At 32.1% G+C, this 21858-nt stretch overlaps 1 long non-coding RNA gene and 1 other non-coding gene across 2 annotated transcripts; one reads left to right on the top strand and one right to left on the bottom strand.

Annotated features, from left to right (window-relative positions):
- Positions 1-440: 440 nt before the first annotated feature.
- LOC111721774 lies at positions 441-15245 on the bottom strand. The gene is made up of 3 exons (XR_002770792.1): positions 15225-15245; positions 3023-3120; positions 441-725 (listed from the first exon to the last, which is right to left on the bottom strand). It is a non-coding gene; the product is annotated as an uncharacterized LOC111721774 (long non-coding RNA).
- A 5228-nt stretch (positions 15246-20473) lies between these two features.
- LOC111721775 lies at positions 20474-20637 on the top strand. Its single transcript, XR_002770793.1, has one exon. It is a non-coding gene; the product is annotated as a U1 spliceosomal RNA (small nuclear RNA).
- Positions 20638-21858: the final 1221 nt, after the last annotated feature.

Raw genomic sequence — 21858 nt, 5'->3', positions numbered from 1 at the left:
TATTTTTCCATAGACACGTCCTTCTTTAGCATCTCCATTTTCTATTTCAGTGTATCAAACAGCAAATCTCCAAATGCACAGGAGAGAGCGTGGATTCATCCTTGGCATTAAATATCAGCCCCAATTTTGTTTTCCTGAATCTTAAGGGAGAAAAAGGTGGCTGAGTGCACAGTAATTTTTCTCCATCTTAATATCCAGCATTTTTGCCTGGTTATCAGTCCTACATTTAATCAGATCTCTTAAAAAAGATTTTCCTTATTTTCTTACCCAGTGCCATCACCATTCATATCTTACAGGTTCATTGTAAACTAAAGATTATATAATTGATAAACAAGCCATATCAGTTATGTGTATTGTTGACATAATTTCTATTTTATAAACATCAATTATTCAAAATCATCAAATCTTTTCTAAAAAGATGTCCAACTGACATAGTTTCATCAAGGTAATCAAATGCAATAACATTCTACAGCAATAAGTCTTTCTGTTCTTTGTGACTTTTTAATTATTCACCAGCCACAAATTTAAAAGCTACGAATACAAACATAATCCAAACAGAATGGGTTTCCTTTCATAATTCTTTACATGAGGCTTCACAACGATGTCATGTTTTGTTATAATTATAGTGCTTGTGGTAGACGCTTTTCTTTCCTAACGGGAAATTTTTTTCTCCCCTTTCTTCCTTGCCAGAAAATTGTTGCTTGCCATCTTTTTTAGCTGGAATTCTGTCGGGAGAGACAAAATGGAAGTGACATAGTTTTCTTTCGAATGCAGAGAGAGCTAATGGAGAAACTTCCCTACTTTTTCCTTTGAGTGTTCATTCAGTAACATAATGGTCAAAGTAGCTGTACTATCTTGTTACCATTTGGGAGGCCATCTAAACCTCAAACTATATATAGAAAGATTTTACAAATTATAACCTAAACATGTTAATAAGCTAATAAGTTTTCAAATAAAACTCCCAATTAAGGTGGATGCTAAATTTTGTCTTTGTCTTCCTAGAATTAGTGATATGTAAACTCTGTATACATAATTTTCATGAATTTAAGCAAGTAATAATATTGTGAACCAACTTATAACATTAATGTGAAGAATCCATTTTGACTATTATTAATGTTGTGCCTTTCACATCTACTCTTTCCTGACTCTATAAATATAATGAGTATATAAATACTCTATGTATTTGCTACATACATAAGCATCACAGTCTAACTCATGAACTAACATTTTCTCCCAAAGAGGGTGTTAGCATTAATGTGGCTTTTGATGACAACAACATAGCATCTTATGATAAGAAATAAAAAAAGAGTTAGCTCAATGTAAACTTTCATCTTAATTTCATCAATTCCATATCAGTTACCATTAATTCGATATCACTTTCTGAAATATTCCTTTGCTTTCTATGTATTTCTGACTACATTGTAATAAATAATTAGTTAACTTTCAGGAATAGAGAAAATAACCATTTTCTGTAACCACAGCTCATGCTTTTGCAAAGCTCAAGATCTAAAACTTCAAAAATATTGAAACATGTTAAGATATAATTTTAATGAGTTAATTGATCAAAATGAAAAGATTGCCTAACTGCCAACATCTTTAAATTAATATAATGAATAATACCACTATTTATGTTTATAACAGTTATTTCCAAATATTTCCTATTATGGAAGAATACTTTGAAAAAAGACATTTAACATGAAGTTTATTGTTATTATGGGAAATGTTTACAGTGTAAACATGCAACATGTTCCTTTTCTTTTCTATTTTTCTTCTGATCATTTTCAAATTACAGGAAAAGTTGCCATCACCACTAAGGGTAATCAGTTTAGAAATACAAAGATATATCACATGGGTTTTAAAAGGAAACTCATTTCACTGTGTTGAGAGATCAGTGTGATGTTCCCTGCTAAGACATTTGGACAGATGATTATAGCTGTTCAGTCAATGCACAAGTCACATCACTGCCAAGACTTCTTCCCTCCAGTCATGGATTAGTGACCTTTGGGCAGCGGCCTATGCAGGAATGAAGAGATGCCTGTGTCTCCATCTCAAATCCTCTGTAGTAATTCTAATGGACTGCAATGATACCTACTGGTGACAGGAGAGAAAGCTGACAGCCACAGGCCCTGTAGTTGGAGCCAAAAAGCCACTCTTATGGAGATCTTAGATGAGTATATTAAGTACTTTCACTACTGAGCTGGCGAAGTTGCTTTAGTTCTCTTGGCATAAGCACTGGCCTGAGAGTAGTAAATCAGCTCTTAAAAGTATCTTCTTGTCATCTGAATTGTAAATGTACAGTGAGCTAATACTAATCCTCTTGTATAAATAGAACTGACCCTCCGGTGCTGTAATGCCATTAAGAAACATTTTTTCTCGTTTTACTAGGTTTTCTTTTCCTTCGTTTAACCCCATTTGCCCTTCTATCTACCGTAAGCAGAAATCTTAGACCTACCTTAAATATCATAAAAGAGGAACAAAGGTGAACAATACCTTTGTATTAGTATGTTAGTGTTCTGGGTTTAAAGTGGTAAGATGCTGTCAGAAATAAATTTTAAATTGTTTGTAGAGAAGATCAGAAAAAGAAATATCCATTTCAGAAAACTCAGAGAAAAAAGAAACATTGAGTTAAGCAACTCAACAAAGTTCTACTGCTTTTAAAGAAATATATTGCCAGACTTTCTCTCAAATTGTCTAATGTTGTTCATGAGTGAGGTTCTGTTTTAGATGGTTTAGGGAAGATAAGTTCATCATGTTTAATATACTCTTGTCCAACAGTGGGAATAAACTGTTCCACTAGTGTAGAATGAGTCAGTCCTACTTTAGACCGGACATAAAAATGTGTTTAAACACTTTCTTTATCCAAAGACACACAAGCTATTCCTCTAAACTCAATCACAAACATCAAAAAACCCTTAAGAGTCTGCTTTTAACATAGACAGATAATTGACAGAGGCACAAAACTTCACGTTTTCCAATGAAGAAAGCATGCAATTAACAAAGAGCTAACTGAAATTTTTCTTACCTGAAATACTTGGCAGAAAGGGCTGTACTTTATTACTTACATATGCCCAGTTCCTCAAATATAAGACAGCCTCATAGTACATGGTTAATAATTCACTCCTAAACACAAAATGAAGAATAAATGGCATTTAATTTCAGTAGCACATTCTTGTTGTTTCTAAACTTAATTGGAAAGTAAGATTGGCAAAATCAAACTTGGATGCTGAAGTGATATCTAGGAAAATAAAATAGTTTATCTATCCTTACAAGGAGGCCCTTATAAGTGAATTTAATTGCTTGTTTTATCTAATTAGAAAACCTCTAAATATCCCAAAGATTATTAAGTTTCCCTCATTCATCACATTTTAATATTATCAAAGTGTTATAAATTACATTGCTTAAGCATTTACTAACATAGTTCTGTTTAGGATAAGTAATATTTTCCCATTAAAACCTTCCTTATAATTTTTTCCCAAACTGTGAATCCGATTATTCATATATAGATCTTGTTATCTGGCTTAATTTAAAATTAATATGCTCATAATACTTTCTCGCCATAGAAAAAGCAGAGAAAGTCACTTTCTACACCGATGTAGGTTTATAAACAGATAAAATCCTTAAAGCACACGATTACATATAGTAACACCCTAAGCTTTTTTTTTTTTTTTTTTTTTTACTGAGTTTTAGTCTTTTGCTTCCAAACCCAGTTCCACAAAGGTTTTCATTATTGCTCATTTTAGACAACATTTGCCAAGCTCAAGTGCCCTCGGGAATACCTTTACTTACAGCTGCTGAAAAGAGCAAATAATATGATTAGGACACTAGTAAGAAATCATGGAGGAACCGCAGAAAGGGCTAGTTGCATTGTTTTTGGAAGCACCAATACCCTGCCTTACCCAAGATGCCATTTGTATGTTCTAGGCTATTCATGATGGAAAAGTAAACAAACAAGAAATGTCTATAAATCATAACAAGAAGTATTTAAACACTGTATGATTTAAAATTCTGATCTAGTGAACTGCTTAATTACTCAAATTACTCAAATATAACTCTCCAAAGTTATTTCTTATTATGTTGACTTATTATGATCCTAAAAGAGAAATTAAAACTCAGGTAATGCTACGGTTTGAACATTCCCTCCAAAACTTGTGTTGAAATATGTTACTGCTGTAACTATGTTAAGAGGTGGAGTCTTTAAAGGATGATTGGACTTCAACCTTGTCTATGGATTAATGCCATTTTCAAAGGACTAGATTGCTTATTGTAAAAGTAGTTTCCCCATAAAAGAAAAAGTTTGGCCTCCATTTTCTCTCTTTGTGTTGTGTACTCACTTGCCTCACCTGTACTCTCTGTCTTGTGTACTCACTTGTCTTAGTGTTACAACTAAAAAGGCGTCTATCATCAGATGCCAGCATCATGCTCTCGGACTTCTCAACCTCAAACACTGAGAGCCAAATAAACTTCTGTTCTTTATAATTATCCAATCCATGGTATTCTGTTATAGCAGCAGAAAACAGACTAAGACATACAATAAACTAAATGAAATGGAATGGAATGATATGTGTGGACAATTCAAGTGCTTATTAGAGTCGTGGCCACAGCTTGGGTCTCATTTATCCTGTTTTCTCAGTATTATAATTGACAACAAATCAAATTAAAAGGTAACGTGGGAATGGTCTTAAATTTTTACTTGTCAATAATTTATTGTTCATTTTCTAATATCATATCTACAATTAATCTAATCATACACAGTATTTTTCTTAAAAGTAGCATTGTGTGTGGTTGTTTAGTTTGAAAGTTCTGTCAGAAAAATTCAGAGTGAATCTAGGGCTCTATCATTTACTTTGTTTAGTTGCTAAGCCTTCTATATTACTTATTTATTCATAGATAGAGATAAAAGTATTCCATAGCAGTTGCTCATGAAAATACTCTTTTGTATATTTATGTAATACTTTGTTTCAACAAATGCATTAAAATGAATTGTCATAATAATAAAGCTATGATTATTTCATAATAAAGACTTGACCTATAATTTGTATTTGAGAAAGAAAATCAATACCAATGCTGAAATCTACAGCATTGATCATTTTGGAAAACTTATGGTTGGCGACATTGTAAAGAAAAGAAAAATCATGCTGTTGTAGTTACAGAAACTAAGAAATTCATCCTTTAACCTATCCACAATATCATAAAGAAAATTACAATGCAAATAATTATTTGCCATATTGCTTCACAGTAGACCACTAAGGAAATATGTCACATTATTTTTGGGAGTAATTTTCCAAAAAGTGTCACTATTTACCATTATTTTTTCTGCTGAAGTTAGGGGAAGATGAGTTTTAATAGTAAATTAATATTGTGAAAATAAAATTAACATAATGAACAGCACCATGTTTTCTGCTTAAAATTTTATCATGAATATTACCAATTAAAAGATTTGAGTGAGTTCTGCATTAAACAAATTTATCATAATTTGCTGAATGGTATACCTATAGAACAAAAAATGAATAAATAAAATAAAATAAAAAAACTCCTTGACAGACATGGAAAAGAGCAGAAATGAAATATTAGGCACAGTGGAAAGAAATGTTCTCTAGAAGTAACTCATATTTTGGAAAACTGAATTTATTTTAGAAAAATATATAAGCTTACTTGATGGAGTTTCAACTTTCATGGGTCTATTACAAAGATTACTAGCCCAAATGGATAAAAATCAGAGTAAAAATTATGAAAGACCACATTGAATGACTATCTTAAGGACTTAAATTATGAAGAATCAAAGATTATAAAAAAAAGTAATTTTTTTTTGAGACAAAGTCTCACTTTGTCACCCTTGGGAGAGTGCCACGGAATCACAGCTCACAGCAACCCAAATTCTTGGGCTTAAGTGATTCTCTTGCCTCAGCCTCCCAAGTAGCTGGGACTACAGGCACCCGCTATGATGCCTAGCCATTTTTTGGTTGTAGTTGTCATTGTTGTTTGGCAGCCTCAGGCTGGATTTGAACCCACCATCTCTAATGTACGTGGCTGGTGCCCTAGCTGCTGAGCTACAGGCACCACACCAAAAAAGGTAATTTTTTAAACACATCAGCCTGCATATCATAAATCCAAATTTAAAATGGTTCTGTAAGTTGGCAGGTACAGCCAAAGTACTGTATATTGTACTCCTTATGTTTTTACAGGGTATATATACCGTTTCGTTTGTTCAATAAGAGAAATACTATGCATTGAAATTATGCTTATCTTTCAACATGAAAAATGATTAAAGAAGAAATCTATCAGGGAAGAACCCCAAACCAAGATGGTAACAAAGAGTAAGAAGTGGGTAGGTTTGCTCATTAGTGCCGAAACTCAAGGGATCCTGCAAAACAGTTTATTAGTCACAACACAGCAAACAGCAGGAGAGGCTTGACATGATAATGCAGGTTTTCCTGAGTCAGAGTCCCACGGGAAGTCAAGACGAGCCTTGATGGAGGCTATACATAAGATGGTTAGTGCTATAGCACTTCATGTAGCAAGCTGCAAATAAACTAGTGTGCCCTTGCTTGGGGAGCAGGGAGCTGCATAGTAGTCACATGTAGTCTCCTTGCCCTACTTAAGTGATGATGTGACTAGCTACTGAAATTGCTCATTACCATGACATATTAGACCTTGCTGTTTAATGTATTCAGCAAGGACTTATAAAGACATTCAGGAACCATACCATGATTGCTCGTATAACAAAAATCATACACTGTCAAATCAAATTAATATAAAGATATGAGATTGTCTAACATACCTGCAGCAGAGTTTTAGACAATGGTCCTTGTAAGAGTTAGCAATCATATGAAATTAATTGATAGCGAATATTTTTAACTTCTCTTCACTTTTTAAGGTAGCATGCTATTATTAGTTTATTTTGCTCTATTTGAATTTTAGGAGAATGCTCCAAAGGTTTTGATATAACTTAATTTACAGACAACATTATAAACTATAAAGATTATTCAATTAAAATTTATCATTTAAAATGTCATATATGCCAACAAAAGACAACTGAGAACCAAATCAAAGATGCAGTAGCAATAAAGAAAACAAAATACCTAGGAATATACTTAACAAAGGAGGTAAAAGACCTCGATAGGGAGAATCATGAAACACTGAGGAAAGAGACTAAAGAGAATGTAAACAGATGAAAAAATGTACCATGGGCCTGGATTGGCAGAATCACCATTGTTAATGCATTTTCCATTAAATTATCAAAGCAATTTTTTACAGATCTAAAAAAAATAGTTCTATGTTTTAGGTGGAGTCAGAAAAGACCATGAATAGCCAAGGCTAATTAAGCTAATGAGAACAAAGTGGGAGGCATTACCTTACCAGACTTCAAGTTATACTATAAGACTATAGTAAATAAAACAGCATGGTACTGGCACAAAAACAGAAACATTGACCTGTGAATCAGAAATGAGAATCCAGAGATGAAATCATCATCATAGTTTCATCTGAGTTTTAACAAAACAGATAAAAATGTACACAGGGGAAAAGTATCCCTGTTAAAGAAATGGTACTTGGAAAACTGTATAGCCATATGTAGAAGTCTGAAACAGAATCTCTATCTCTCACCACTCACAAAAATTAATTCAAAATGGATAATGGGCTTAAACTTAAGATAGGAAACTATAAGAATCCTGGAAGAAAATGTTGGAAAAACTCTTATGTATATTGGCCTAGGCAACGAATTCATGAAGAACTTGAAAAACTAGCACACCACCAACAAAAATTAATAAATGAAAAAAAATTAATAAATGAGACCTGATCAAATTAAAAAAACTCCTGCACAGCCAAGGAACAATCAAAAGAGCAAAAGGACAGTCCACAAAATGAGAGGAAATAGTTGTATGCTATACATTTCATAAAGGACCGATAACTAGAATCTGCAATGAACTCAAGAAAATCAGCAAGAAACAACCAAACAATCCCTTAAAAATCTGGCAAAAGACATAAACAGCAAAGTTTCAGTGAAGTTATACTAATGACTTAACATCTCTAATCATTAGGCAAATGCAAATCAAAACCACAATGAGGTATCACCTAACTCCAATGAGAATAGCTCATATTGAAAAGCCCTACAACAACAGATGCTGACCTGGATGCACAGAGAACGAAACTGTTATGCACTGTTGGTGGGACTGCAAACCAGTATAATCTCTATGGAAAATCATATGGAGATATTTTAAAGAACTTAAAGTAGACCACCATTTGATCCACCAATCCCATGACTGGGTATATACCAAAAGGAAAAAAGGACATTTTATAAAAAGGGCACCTCCACTTGAAAGTTTATAGAAGCACAGTTCACAATCACAAAGATGTGGCAACAACCCAAAGGCCCACCAAGTCATGAATAGTTTGCTAAAATATGGCACATGCATAATACGGAGTACTACTCAATCTCAAAGAAAAATGGTGATATAGTATCTTTTATGAGACTGTGGATGGAACTGGAAGCTACTCTTTTAAGTGAAGCATCAGAGGAATGGAGAAACAAACTCATGTACTCAATACCAAGTTGGAACTGATCAATCAACACTTAAGTGCACATATGGAAGTAAATCTCAAAGAAAATCAAGCCTGGGGGAAGGGAGAAAGGAGGAGATGGTAAATTCACATCTATTACATAGAGTGCACACTGCCTGGGTGGGAGGCACACTTATAACTTTGACTTTAACTTATGAAAAAACTAAAGTACATAGGTTAAACACATACACCTCCTAATATTTTGAAATAAAAAATATATTTGCATAAAATACATAAAATATATAAATGTTTAGAAGAGCATAAATTCAGGTAAGTTTAGCTGAATGTTTGGTTGCATCCCAGATGCATGGCAGATAAGTAAATTAAAGTTTTATTCTTTAGCAAAGTGTTATATATTTCATACTATGAAAAGGTCCAAAATTTTTAAAATATTAATATCATATAAAACAAAATCTAATAAAATGGTCCTTGTAAACATTTATATATATAAAAACAAACATAATTTTACGGCTGTATCATGGAGGCTTCCTTGAACATACTGACGAGGGACAAATATATTTATACTCATTTGAGATAAAGTAAAAATGACAAAATCAGTATGTATGGACTGCTAAGAGACCACAGAGAAGAGCACTTACAATATAGTCAGTGGTTGTGATGGCAGGTGGCACTGGATTATCTCAATACATACATATGTTTTTAAATTAGCTCCTTTTAAGAGAAAGCATTAAATGAATAAATAAGGGAGAGAAAAACATTTCAATGTGGAGGTAGTATACAATCTGAACAAAAGCAATGTACTTTACAGTCATAAAGTTAGAAATTTTGGCTAGAATGTTAAGCAGAGTGCACATCATAAAAGGCCTAGAAGGTCATTATGATCTGGTTTAAAGACTTTGTCTCGTGGAGGACACCCCCCCCCCCACACACACACACACACTTATATGTAGAGGGCTGACATGCCATAGTTCATTATTTTGAAACAAATCTTTTCTTAATTCAAAGATAAAATTAATTTAAAGGACAACTTAAATCAGTCAATTTAAGAAGGAAATTGAGGTGATATGATAGTTAGAACTTAGGTGGTAAGAATCAGCTGAAAAAACGTTTTAAAATACTTGGGAGATATTAAAGATATACTACATATATCATAATGATCTTGGTGGTCAATTGTGTTTGGTGAGCAATTCACAGGAGTTAAGGATAATTCCCAACTTTAGTGTAAGGCAACCAAACATATTGTCAACAAGATCGGAGATTTAGTGGAGACGTTATGGTAGATGAAATTAATGTCCCCAGATGTTCTCTTATACTCTTCTATAACCGGGTTATACATGTTATGTTATTGTCCCAAAGAAGAAAGATAAGATCAATTTTGTTGATTTGGGGAACATCCAAATGCCAAGTTTTGGTCAAGGAAATATAAGTAGACATGATATTTATCATGACCCTATTCAGGTAAGAGTCTTAGATGGGATTGTATGACATGACTTGGGCTCTAGCATTCCTACACTTTGACGTGAAAATACCATATCTCAGACAATACCTGTCCTTCAGCCTGTATTCCAGAATTAGATTTATGGACTCCACACAAGCTTAGGAGAGACACAACCCTCATGCAGTGTAAGCAAGAAGTGTTTTGATGTAATCTAATATGAGAATGAGATAGTTTGTTTTCATAGCAAATTATAAGGTTTAATATTTAATTTGAGTTATTCGCTGAGGAAGCTATGAATAAATATCTAATAGAAAAATGTTTAGGTATAGAAGGTACAGTAATAATAAATTGAGATGCAGAAGATGAATATTAAAAGGAATATTTCTCCCAAACTCTCTTGGCATTAGTAAAGATTATTAGATAAGCTGCTTTTTCTTGGAACTAGAGAAGAAATTATCTCTAGCTCCTCTAACCAAAGACGAGGGCAATAGAGTACAGCTCATAACTTACATTCCCAAAGTAAGAGACCCTTTTGGCCTAAAGAAAAGCAAAAGCAAATATATGTACAATTGAGATGTTTGATATGAGTAAACCTGTATTCAGTGAGTTGCACTGTATAATAATGACTTTTAGAAATTCCATTTTATATCATTATACCAGCATCTAGATAGAAATATTAACAGCTGGAGACTTTTTTAACTTCGAAGAATAATCATGGTGCCATAAGAATAGTAGTTAAAAAAAAAAAGAATAGTAGTTAACTCAATATTGTTCATGAAAGAAAACATTAAGATGCTTAATTTCTAAGATATATTAGTTTTTCTTTAACCTTATTTTAGTAGAGCATCAGATGGGTATTTTCTATGTGTGAGTTTACCACAGTAAGCTGTTGCAATGTTTCATTATTAAGAAAGCTAAGGTCTTATTTTATCAGTAATGTGGATTAGTTTTATCTTTTCCCAACCCACCGAACCTTTAAGATTAATGCAGTTATAAAGAATGAATTAATTTTGAAATGATAACATTGACAAAAGTATAAAGTATAGTTCACTTGAGCTCTTGGCTTATTTGTGCAAATCATTTCCTCCTATTGTAAATGTTCTAATTAATAGGCAATTTCTAGTTTGTGCAGGGCCCATCATTGTTATAGAGGTCACAAATACATCTAAACATTTGGTGATTATACCCAGATACTTAAGGAACCATACTATTAAAAGAAATTGAAGGGTTTCTCATTTGTTAGGACTATTAGGAAAGAATTTCTTGCTTTCTGTATCTTCAGTGTCTAGATAGTATATATCACATAATGAGCATTAAATGAAAGATTGAAAAATGATTTTTCAGCCAAGACAGTTCAATAATGTGTATAAAAGTATGTAAATATAAATCGTAAGAAGTGCTTGAGAGGATGTGGCCAATATCAGAGTTAACTAGTACTATTAATAAGATGATTTTGTCAAGAATAAGTTAAGTAGTATGTACTTGTGAGATACAGATAACTTTCAGGACAGCCAGTAGACATTCCAGAAACATATGCACACATGTGGTTAACTTGTACAGTCCAAGCATTATGTGCAGAAAACCAAGTTATCCTAGAGAGTTGAGGATGAAGTCTTCTCACACAATATGAGTTAGAGTCAGATATCAGAAATACAATGTAGAAAGAAAATCATCAAGGAAAGATTTAAATTAGTCAGCAAGACTCTAGTTTTGATGTTCAATCTTTGTGTGTTTGAGCATATAGGCAAAATATAATTACATAGGAATGGCTCAAAATTCAGAATGCTGAGCAGGATCAAACAGAAGAATATGATTCTTATACTATAATGTTCTTTCTATAAGAATTACTAAATATATTAACCTCTCAGAACAAGATATGTTTCAGTAGAAGCTAGTGGTGATGGCAAGGGGTAATTTCTCTGAACATATCTCAATAATTTACCAGTTGGATCTTATAAGGGCATCACCTCTGCAATGTATTTTATCATATAATTTTCTCTCTAATTCTTTTTAAGAATATATATTTGTTTTATGTGATTACTAAAATGGAAAATTTAAAAAATGAGTTTTATTTTTCAATTGAATGTTAAAATGAATTTTAGACTTTATTTGCCCCAGCCAAAACTAAATTAAAACAACTAAATATGCACAATTTGCATAAATGTCAATGTAGACCCACTTTACTAACAAAGACTCCATGTTTTCTTTCATTCTGTAGGTGAAAAATAACATGGTTTTGCACAAATGAACAAGAAGGTGACAGAGAAGTAAAACACCAGGGTTTAGATGAAGAATAAAATACAGAATTCTGTATATTGTTGTATCTCCTGAAAAACTAACTCTGACTTTTTAGATAAAAAACAAGAAAGCTAAATTAATTTACTTTTTACTGTTAATTATGTTATATATTTCATTCTATTTGATGTTCATTGTGACCCTTTTAAAAGAATACTATTATTTTCAATTTTCAAACAATGACTCTGAGGCTCAGAATGCTCAAGGATATTGTGCATGATCATATGTTAGCAAGAAAAAAAGCATCAATGTAACTCTCCTCTGCCTTGTTTTATTCATGCAGTAAACATTTATTCATCATCTAAAATAGGCCAGAATTTAAGTAAATTAGTAATTTAGGTAAAGAATTCAATAGTTGTAAAGTTATTGTCAAAATAATTTAGAAAGCCCCTTTATATGTAGGGCTTGGATGGAGAAAACAAAGAACAAAATTGTTTGGAAGACAGGTCTTAGGTTTAAGACATGAGTGGTTTTGAAGTTATGGTTAGAAGTTATTTTTCTGGAGATAAGTTTAGGTAGAACTAAATAATTAAAAATTTGATATTGTGTTAATAGACTGTGCGTTGTACAGGTTTGTAATGGTAGAAACTGATCTTTGGAAGGTTAGGAAAAGGAGTTTAAAGTAGGCAAATGAATAGGTAATGAGTAAGGAAATTAAGATAGAAGCAAAAAAGAAAAGGGAAATAAGTACAGAGAAAGAGATGAAAGCAGAAGGAAAGAAGAATAAAAGGAAGAAAGAAGATGGGATACAGAAAAAACAACTGGTAAAGATCTTAGCATCATATACACTATTCTGATTTAATGCTAAGCCAATTGTTTCATACATAGGGATCTATTCGGGTAATACATAAAGTGTAATATTACATTAATGTACATAGTTATCGTTCAATAAAAAAAAAAAAAGAAAAAAAGAAAAAAAATATTACAAACACATCATAAAACATCATGTACAATTTAATAAGGTTTAACATCAGGTTCAAAAATTAAGACCACCTAAGTTAATACATTAGGTTTTTAGTAGTCTTTTAATTATGGTTCACATAATGTCTTAAAATTTTCATCATGTCACAATTTTTTTCATAAAATATCTAACTTTTCACGTTACCAAAGTAAATAATGGATGTTACTACCAAGACTCAACAGACTAATTAGAATCAGTTTCATATTTGTAGTGAAGTCATTAAAGAGTTATTTCTTTGTCTAAGATATATTTTTTTCTCATAAAATCAAAATTGTAAAGTCTTCTTCCAGAATAAAAAAAAAAGACCCTATAATTTCCTTTATGAGGAAGGTGGATGAAGATGAGGAAAGCAGACATGTATAGTGAATGAATTCACACATTAATATTTTAGTTTGACTGTAAGAAATTAGTTTTTGTTTTGCTATTTATGTAGACTTGAATCTTAAACTATTTATCTTATGGCATCAGCAATTAATTATACATTAATAACTAGTTACAAAATATTGAAAGCATCATAAATTAAAAGGAATTAGAAAAGACATTAAAATTATATAATCTAGTGATGATTAAAAGTTTTATAGCATAAAAACTGTTTATTCAAATAACTTCTGATGTAAAAATCTGATTATAAAAAATATGCCATGGTGGGAAAAATAATTTAATATGCTTTCAGATATCTAGATTTGAAGAAAATTAAGAGGCCAGAAAATATATTGGCTTATGTTTCTAGAAATTTTATTAAGCAATGAAGTTGTGAGATGCCATCACAGAATAGACAGAAACCAGGTACTAAATCACTTTTATATAAAAATTAGGGGCTTTTGAAAGATAGAGATGGAGTGGAAAATACTACACATAAAGATAATTTTAGGATGAGATGATTACCTTGGAAAAAGGTAAGAAAGAGAGAAGAGAAAAGAAAAGAAATCTGCAGCAAAGAAAAGCAGGAAAGTAGAACTCAAGAAAAATTCTAAACCTGCTTTATTACTTGTTCAAGTTAGAAAAAAAAAAATTGAAGTCTTAACTTAAAATTCTCCCTCAACACTTTTAATTAAATGTGAGAGGAATCAGGCCATGCTCCCATGAACCTGAGAAGATCAAACAAAATTCTTCCTGGAAGAACTGCCACATGATCTAGCTTCAAGAATCACCCCAGACAGAGTTAAACAATGACAAACTCACAATCAAAAATTACAAAACACATAAGAAAAAAAGCTATGAATAGGAATTAGCTGAAACAACTAATAAGAGAATCATACCTATTAAGATAAATTGAAGAGGTCCAGTAAAAGGAGTTAGGTTTACGAGAGAGCATTGATTTGTACTTGGCTCCTACACTGAGACTAAGAGATCAAATCAATGTGGAGTTTAACTATAGTAGTTGAGCTTTAGTTAATTGAAAAAGGCTCTGTAATCAATTAATCAATCAAGCTGCAGCCAATTAAGTTGTCTCTATACTGTAGCTTCCATTTTCTATAAGTGCTGTCAGGTCATGTAATTAGTTGGAGTTTCCTGAATCTGCTTTGGTTCAAAGGACTGACCAATTTGCAAATTGTGATTATTATTATTATTATATTTTTGCTCTGTTTTGTTTTGCTTTGCTCAAATAAAGTTAATTAAATTTTTGACTTCTCTAAGGATTTTTATGTTTAACAAGATAAAAAAGTTGAATTTAAAAAATCTAATAAATTTGACAAATCTCCAATAGCACCAATACACCAATCAAGAATCTAAAAAGAACATACAAATACATACTATTATTAATTAAAATACAAGTAAAGCTGCAAATGCTACAGATATAAAAAGACAGGAAAAAACTAAAACTTTCTTTGAAAAAATTTTAAACAGGAAAAATGAGAAGTTACTAATAAATGTAGCTTTCCAAAACTAATTTTTTTAAAAAACCCTTAATAGTATGAAACAATACAAAATTAAATTCATAATTTTAATTCTTTTCAGAAAAAATACAAATGCTCTAATCGAATCTGTTAAAGTGGGGATTCAGAAGCTTACCATTTGTTCCTGTTGTCTACTTCCCTTTGGGATACATGTAGAACAAAAGTCATGTGATCACATTAGGTTGCCAATGGCCAATGTTTGTTTTTTCACACAAACATATGTAGCAATTCTTCCTGAAAGGTTTATAAGAGGACAGTCTATAAAACACAAATTTGGTCCAACTTTTTTATCTGATATGAAAGCACATTGAGAATAAGAGAAGTTGGCATTTTTCAGTGTTTCTAAATGTTTTTATACTTTGATCACACCAAAAGTCTCAACTTTATTTTAGTATAATACTATTTTTGCTGAAAGAAAACCATCAGAAATAGCAGCTTATTTCCAATAGGTATATGTGGTTTAAAAACTTGAACTCCAGATGCATTTACAACACCAAACACAGAGGAAAGTCATCTTACTCTCTAATTTTTAGAAAATAATTTGTGAAATTGGAATCTAAGATACCACTTAAAACATGAAGAAAAATGTATTCGTGGGTGAAAAATATCAATAGTTTACTACTACATATGCCTTTCCTACAGTGAATTATTTAAGTAAGTAAATATTTATTGAATATCTTTTGTTTCAAAATAGTTATAAGTAGGGAGTTATAGTTAACTGACATAGCAGAAGACAAATGATTTGCAAGTTACCTGATTAAGATGACAGATAATAAAATACATGAAAGTGTACATACTTCCATGTACACATCTACAATGACTAAATATTTGCCAAAATTTTTTTACTAGAATTTATCTACATTCACCAATGTAATATAATACAAGTATATGTAATAATAATAGATTTTTAAACTATGTGAAAATGTTTTATTTAATTATGGTCTTTATACAATTAATAATTCAAGAAATGTAGATCATAAGCTTTTTACAGCACTGCTTAAAGCTAGAAGAAGGATTTTCATTTATCAGTATTTAAATATTCATTAACATTGCCTGTAGAAGAAGTATATAGGGAAACAAATTATAATTATGATTAAAATTTTCTTATGCATTGTTATTAATGGTTAATATAATGTAAATTATTTAGACATAAAAGTAACATATTCAAGCATTTAATAAGCAAAAGTTACCATATTTAAAATTTTTGACATGTTAAAAATGCTTAACAAATTTGTATATTAACTAAATCAATATTTTCTTATTTTTCATCATTAAAAGGCTATATACTCAATTTCCCAGTATAATTTGATACCTGTGTTTCAATTTTAAAGCCACTCTTTTTAATAGACATGAAAGAAATGTTATGATAAGTAGTTAGTATAATGTAAACCTATCATTGCATGTGTTGAAGTTATAAACTGCTCTCTTTCTGATATATACTTATATATGTACATAAACTTGCTAGAAAAAAGTAATAAAACTTTCCCTTTTCCTATCATTTCAAAGTTTGGTATTCTATTATGATAATAATCATTACTACAACAAAAACAGCAGCATATAATAGCACTATTAACTCAAGAACCTAAAACAGCAACTACATTAATTATATTCATTATACTTAATTGAACATAATCATCTAACCTAACAATTCCTTGTATAATAATTAATAAAACAGCATGTCTTCAGAATCAGAAATATATAAAAATGGTCTTTCTTTTTGAGATAATTTTTGATGAAATGTGTGAACTATAATTTAGTATATACAGAAGATGACAAATTATATTTAATTTTAATGTTATAATTTTAACACATTTAGTGTCATATTCTTACCAGTAACAATGACTAAAGAACACAGTAGAAAATATTTTTTCAGAAAAATATAAGCAAATGTTTTCTAATAGTTTGGGGAGGATTTTTATTGCTCTTATTAGCAGGTGATTCAGGAGAGTTTGCTACCCGCAGTAGTTGCTCCAGTTGTCATCTCTCCCATCAAATGCCCCAACCAAATCTATCCAACCACACTCCAGTACCTGTCTGTGCACCCTAAGAAAATATTCATCACAACTTTATCTCTGCAAATAACAATATAAACTAAATATCATTCTGTTTTCACATTTCTCTGCATGAAAGAAGTGTCCTCACCCTCCATGGATAAGGGCACTTACAACAAGGCCAATAACGAATACTATTACTGCTATATTCCACTGAAAATTTTCTATTCCTCTCTTATCTTCCCTGAAACTCTTACCCTGAGTTTTCTTCTCAAACTCTCTCCTCTCTTATTTTCCAGGGCATCCTTACCTCCAGGATTCTTCCTAATTTTCTTCATGACATTTTTCTCCTATTCAATGCCAACTTCACCATTATTATTCACTCACTCCCTTGGAAGTTTGTCTTTCCTTTCATCAAGTAATTTTTACTTAGATGTTTATCAGGCAGCTCAAATCCAATTCCGAATTGATGGCATCATCTCATTCTCTCAACCCCCTAATAGTAACCCAAAGACTTCTCTCATACTTTCTCTAACATATAAATGATGTGGCATTTCATCCAATCATTCAATCCAAAAATGAGAGAGACATATAGACCCTTTCATACATAATCTGTATACAGTTCCTATAAATATTATTTGCTCAATATTTTCTTCAAATATACTGTTTTTTTCTATCAAGAAGAAAACCATAGACACAATTTCATTTTAAGCCCTTGTTTCTGGCTGAAAGCAGCCTAAAGAGAAGATTTCCTATTTTTAAACTTTCTCCTTACAATCTATTTTTCTACACATAAGCAAGAGTGATGTTTTTATTAAATACATTGGAAATAAGATGTGAGCAATTGTCTGTTTGAAATAATCCAATGTATTTAAAATTTGACATAAATATGTTTTAAAATTTTTTATGTTTTTACTGTTTTTTATTTTTTAATTTTTTAATAATTCATATTTGGGGCAGTACCTGTGGCTCAAAGGAGTATGGTCCCAGCCCTATATACCAGAGGTGGTGGCTTCAAACCCAGCCCTGGGTCAAAAACTGAAAAAAAACCCCACATATTTTTACATATTTATGAGGCACATGTGATAGTTTGATGCATGTATATGATTTGTAATATGATATCAGGATAATTAAATATCCATCACTTCAAATATTTATCATTTCCTTGTGTTGGAAACATTTAAAATTTTCTCTTCTATTTTGAAATCTATAATATAGTCTCATTACTTATAGTCATGCTATTCTTGTATCAGACATCACACCTATTCCTTCTGACTGTGTATTTGTATTCATCAATAAATCTTTCTTCATACTCTTCTCTCTTTCTCCCTCTCTCTCATGTACACACACACACACACACACACACACACCCCTTCCCATCCTCTGGCAACTCTGATTCTACTCTTTACCTTCATGAGACCAGTTTTTTAGCTCTCACCTATGAAGGAGAACAAGCAATTATTTGCCTTTTTGTGCTTAGATTATTTCACCTAACATAATGACCTCTGCTTCTATCCACATTGCTGCAAAGAATAACATTTCATTTTTTTTCTTTTTCTTATGGCTGAATAGTATTCCACTGTGTGTGTGTGTTTGCGCCCATGTGCTCGTGTGTGTGTGTGTGTGTGTGTATCACATTTTCTATATGCTTTCATTGGCTCAAGGTCACATGGGTTGATAAGGTTGACTCCCTATCTTGGCTACTATGAATAGTGTTTCAACAAACATGGGGGTATAGATAATTTTTGTCACTTTGATTTCTTTCCCTTTGGACAAACACATGTATGGAATTGTGGAACCATATGATAGTTCTATTTTTAGTTTTTTGAGAAAACTCTATACTATTTTTTCATAATTTCTATACTAATTTACACTCCTGTAAACAGTGTATAAGAGTTCCCTTTTCTCCACGTGCTTGCCATCATTTGTTATTTTTAATCTTTTTGACAATAGTCACTCTAACTGAGGTAATATGATATGAGATAAGATGATATTTCATTGAGGCTTTGGTTTGCATTTCCATGTGGATTAGTGACATTGTACACTTTTCCATATACTTTTGGGGCATTTGTATGTCCATTTTTTAACAGGATTTTTGGGGATTCCTTTTAAATTACTATTTGAGTTCCCTGTAGATTTTGGGCATCTGTCCTTTGCTGGATGAATAGTTTGGTAACATTTTTGCCCATTCAACATATTGCTGCCACACTATTTACTGGCTCCTTTGCTGTGAAAAAGCTTTTCAGTTTAATACACTCCCATTTGTCTATTTGTATTTTTGTTGCTTGTGCTTTTTAGCTCTTAGTCATGACATCTTTGCCTAGACCAAAGACTAGACAAAGTGATCTTTAAACATTTCTCAACTAATACTCTTTCTCTCGGCTCCCTGAACTCCGCTCTTCTGACTCTATTCAGTCCTGCAGAACAACAGTGTGCAAGAAAGCTGCCTGGGAGCATGGAGGCCCCATCACGTGCCTCATTTGCACTTAGCTGACAGAACCAAAGGGCAGCCTGTTCCAGATTATATACCTCAAGGGCCATGTGACTTTCTGGGAAAAGCTTTGAAGAACATCCTGTTCCTAGGGAGAGAAAAGCAAAGCCCAGACTTTTCTAGACAGTTCGTCCCTGACTAAAGTTGTTGTAGTCTGTAGGAGGGGCACAGAAGGGCACAGAAAAAGACTAGGCTATTTCAGGCAGCTGCTTCCGATGTAAGGATGTTACATCCCCAGTGTATTCTACAGTGATTCTGAGAACTATAGACAGACAAATGCTGGGAGGGGAAGAACTGGGTTAGTCCAAAACCACCCAGAGAACTGGCCTGTATATGAAAGTGTGAAACTAACTATAAAAATAATAATGTAGTCAAATTCAGAAGATGCTAATCCTGTAATGATAGTGAGTAAATCAATTTTAGCTCTAATATTAAAAGGATAAAAATTTTAAAAATATCTACACTATGTACAATAATTTGTTAATTGATACACAATTATATTTTTGAAAACAAATGGTGACATTGATACCATAAGAAATGCGGGGAAGAGAAGTTAAAATGTAGAGTATTTTTATGGAATCAAAGTAAAGTTGTTACCAGCTTCAGTTGTCATCAATTTTTATAACTAAAAGATAGTGATGTAAGGCTTTTAATAACTACACATAAAATGAAACACTTGTAGTAGGTATGCAAAAGATAAAAGAATTATGTCACAAAGGTAGACAGAAAAAGAACTATAATATAGCAAATAAAAAGTTGTAAAATAGCAGTATATGTCCTTATCTATTGATAATTATTTTAAATATAATGTAATATGTTCTCTACTTAAAAGACATAGAGTTACTAAATGGATTAAAACAAACGAACAAAAACTAAACAAAAATACTTACCTGGCAGGGGAGATACCGTGATCGCGACGGTGGTTTTCCCAGGGCGAGGCTTATCCATTGCACTCTGGATGTGCTGACCTCTGTGACTTCCCCAAATGTGGGAAACTTGACTGCACAATTCCTGGTAGTGGGGGACTGTGTTCACACTCTCCCCTAAAAAAAATAAATCTAAACAAACATCCAAGGTCCAGTTATCTTCTGCCTGCCTTCAAGAGACTCACTTTAGCTTTAAGGGAAGGTGAAAATGAAGGGATGGAGAAAGATATTCTATGCAAACCATAAGTAAAAAAAGAGCAAGGGTGGTTCTCCATACCTCACACAAAATAGACATTAAATCAAATTGTCACAGTAGAAAAGAAGGCTTTATATTATACTAAAGATGTCAAATTATCAAGAAGAGTAGCAATATGTGTATATTTAAGAGGGAAGTAATTAGGAATTCGACATTTTCTAATTTGAAAATATTCTGACAAAAAAAATCATTTAATGTGAACATTTTAATGACTGAGCAAGTCTGGCTTTGGCTCGACACCTGTAGCTTAAGCGGCTAGGGCGCCAGCCACATACGCTGGAGCTTGCGGGTGTGAATCCAGCCCAGGCCTGCCAAACAACAATGACAACTACTGCCAAAAAATAGCGCGGCGTTGTGGCAGTGTGCCAGTAGTACCAGCTACTTGGGAGGCTGAGGAAAGAGAATCTCTTAAGCCCAAGAGTTTGAGGTTGCTGTGAGCTGTGATGCCACAGCACTTTACCCAGGGTGAAAGCTTGAGACGCTGTCTCAAAAAAAAAAATTATGTGTATGTATATATATATATATATACACATATATATATATCTAGTCTCACAAATTGCAGATCATTATAGAGAAATAAATTTAGTTAGCGTATATGTGAAACATGTTTTCTTTTAAGTTTTGAATATTTCTATAAATTTTAGAATTAGCATTATAGGGAAATTATAGAACTGATATTCAGTTATAGTTACAGTTACTAAAATAAGCAATAACACTTTCTAATTCAAATACTTTCTAAGACATTCTTGTATGGGCAAGGCACTGCGAGGGGTACAATAGAAACAAGGAATCCAAAGCTAGAATATGAATTCTAGTTTCTGGATACTTGGAGTTTGCATTCCAGTGAAGGAGAATCTACATAAGGAAACAATAATACCAAATTTTGGTAAGGAATATAATATAAATATATGTGAATTAGTAGCTAAGAACATGGAACGTAACATAGAGATACAGACCCATGTATGTTAGAGAATTGAGTTTAAAGCAGAAATAGGAGTTAGTCACTAAATAGCTAGTGACGGTGGAAGCAAAGGAATTAAAATAAAAGAATTTTAGTAATAAAACCTGAGATATGATGTGGCCAT

This window comes from Otolemur garnettii, unplaced genomic scaffold (genome assembly GCF_000181295.1).
Source record: "Otolemur garnettii isolate 467f Iridium unplaced genomic scaffold, OtoGar3 scaffold00183, whole genome shotgun sequence".
NCBI classification, from domain to species: Eukaryota; Metazoa; Chordata; class Mammalia; order Primates; family Galagidae; genus Otolemur; species Otolemur garnettii.
The sequence above is the reverse complement of the archived record's forward strand: the minus strand, read 5'-3'. Positions and strand labels throughout refer to the sequence as shown.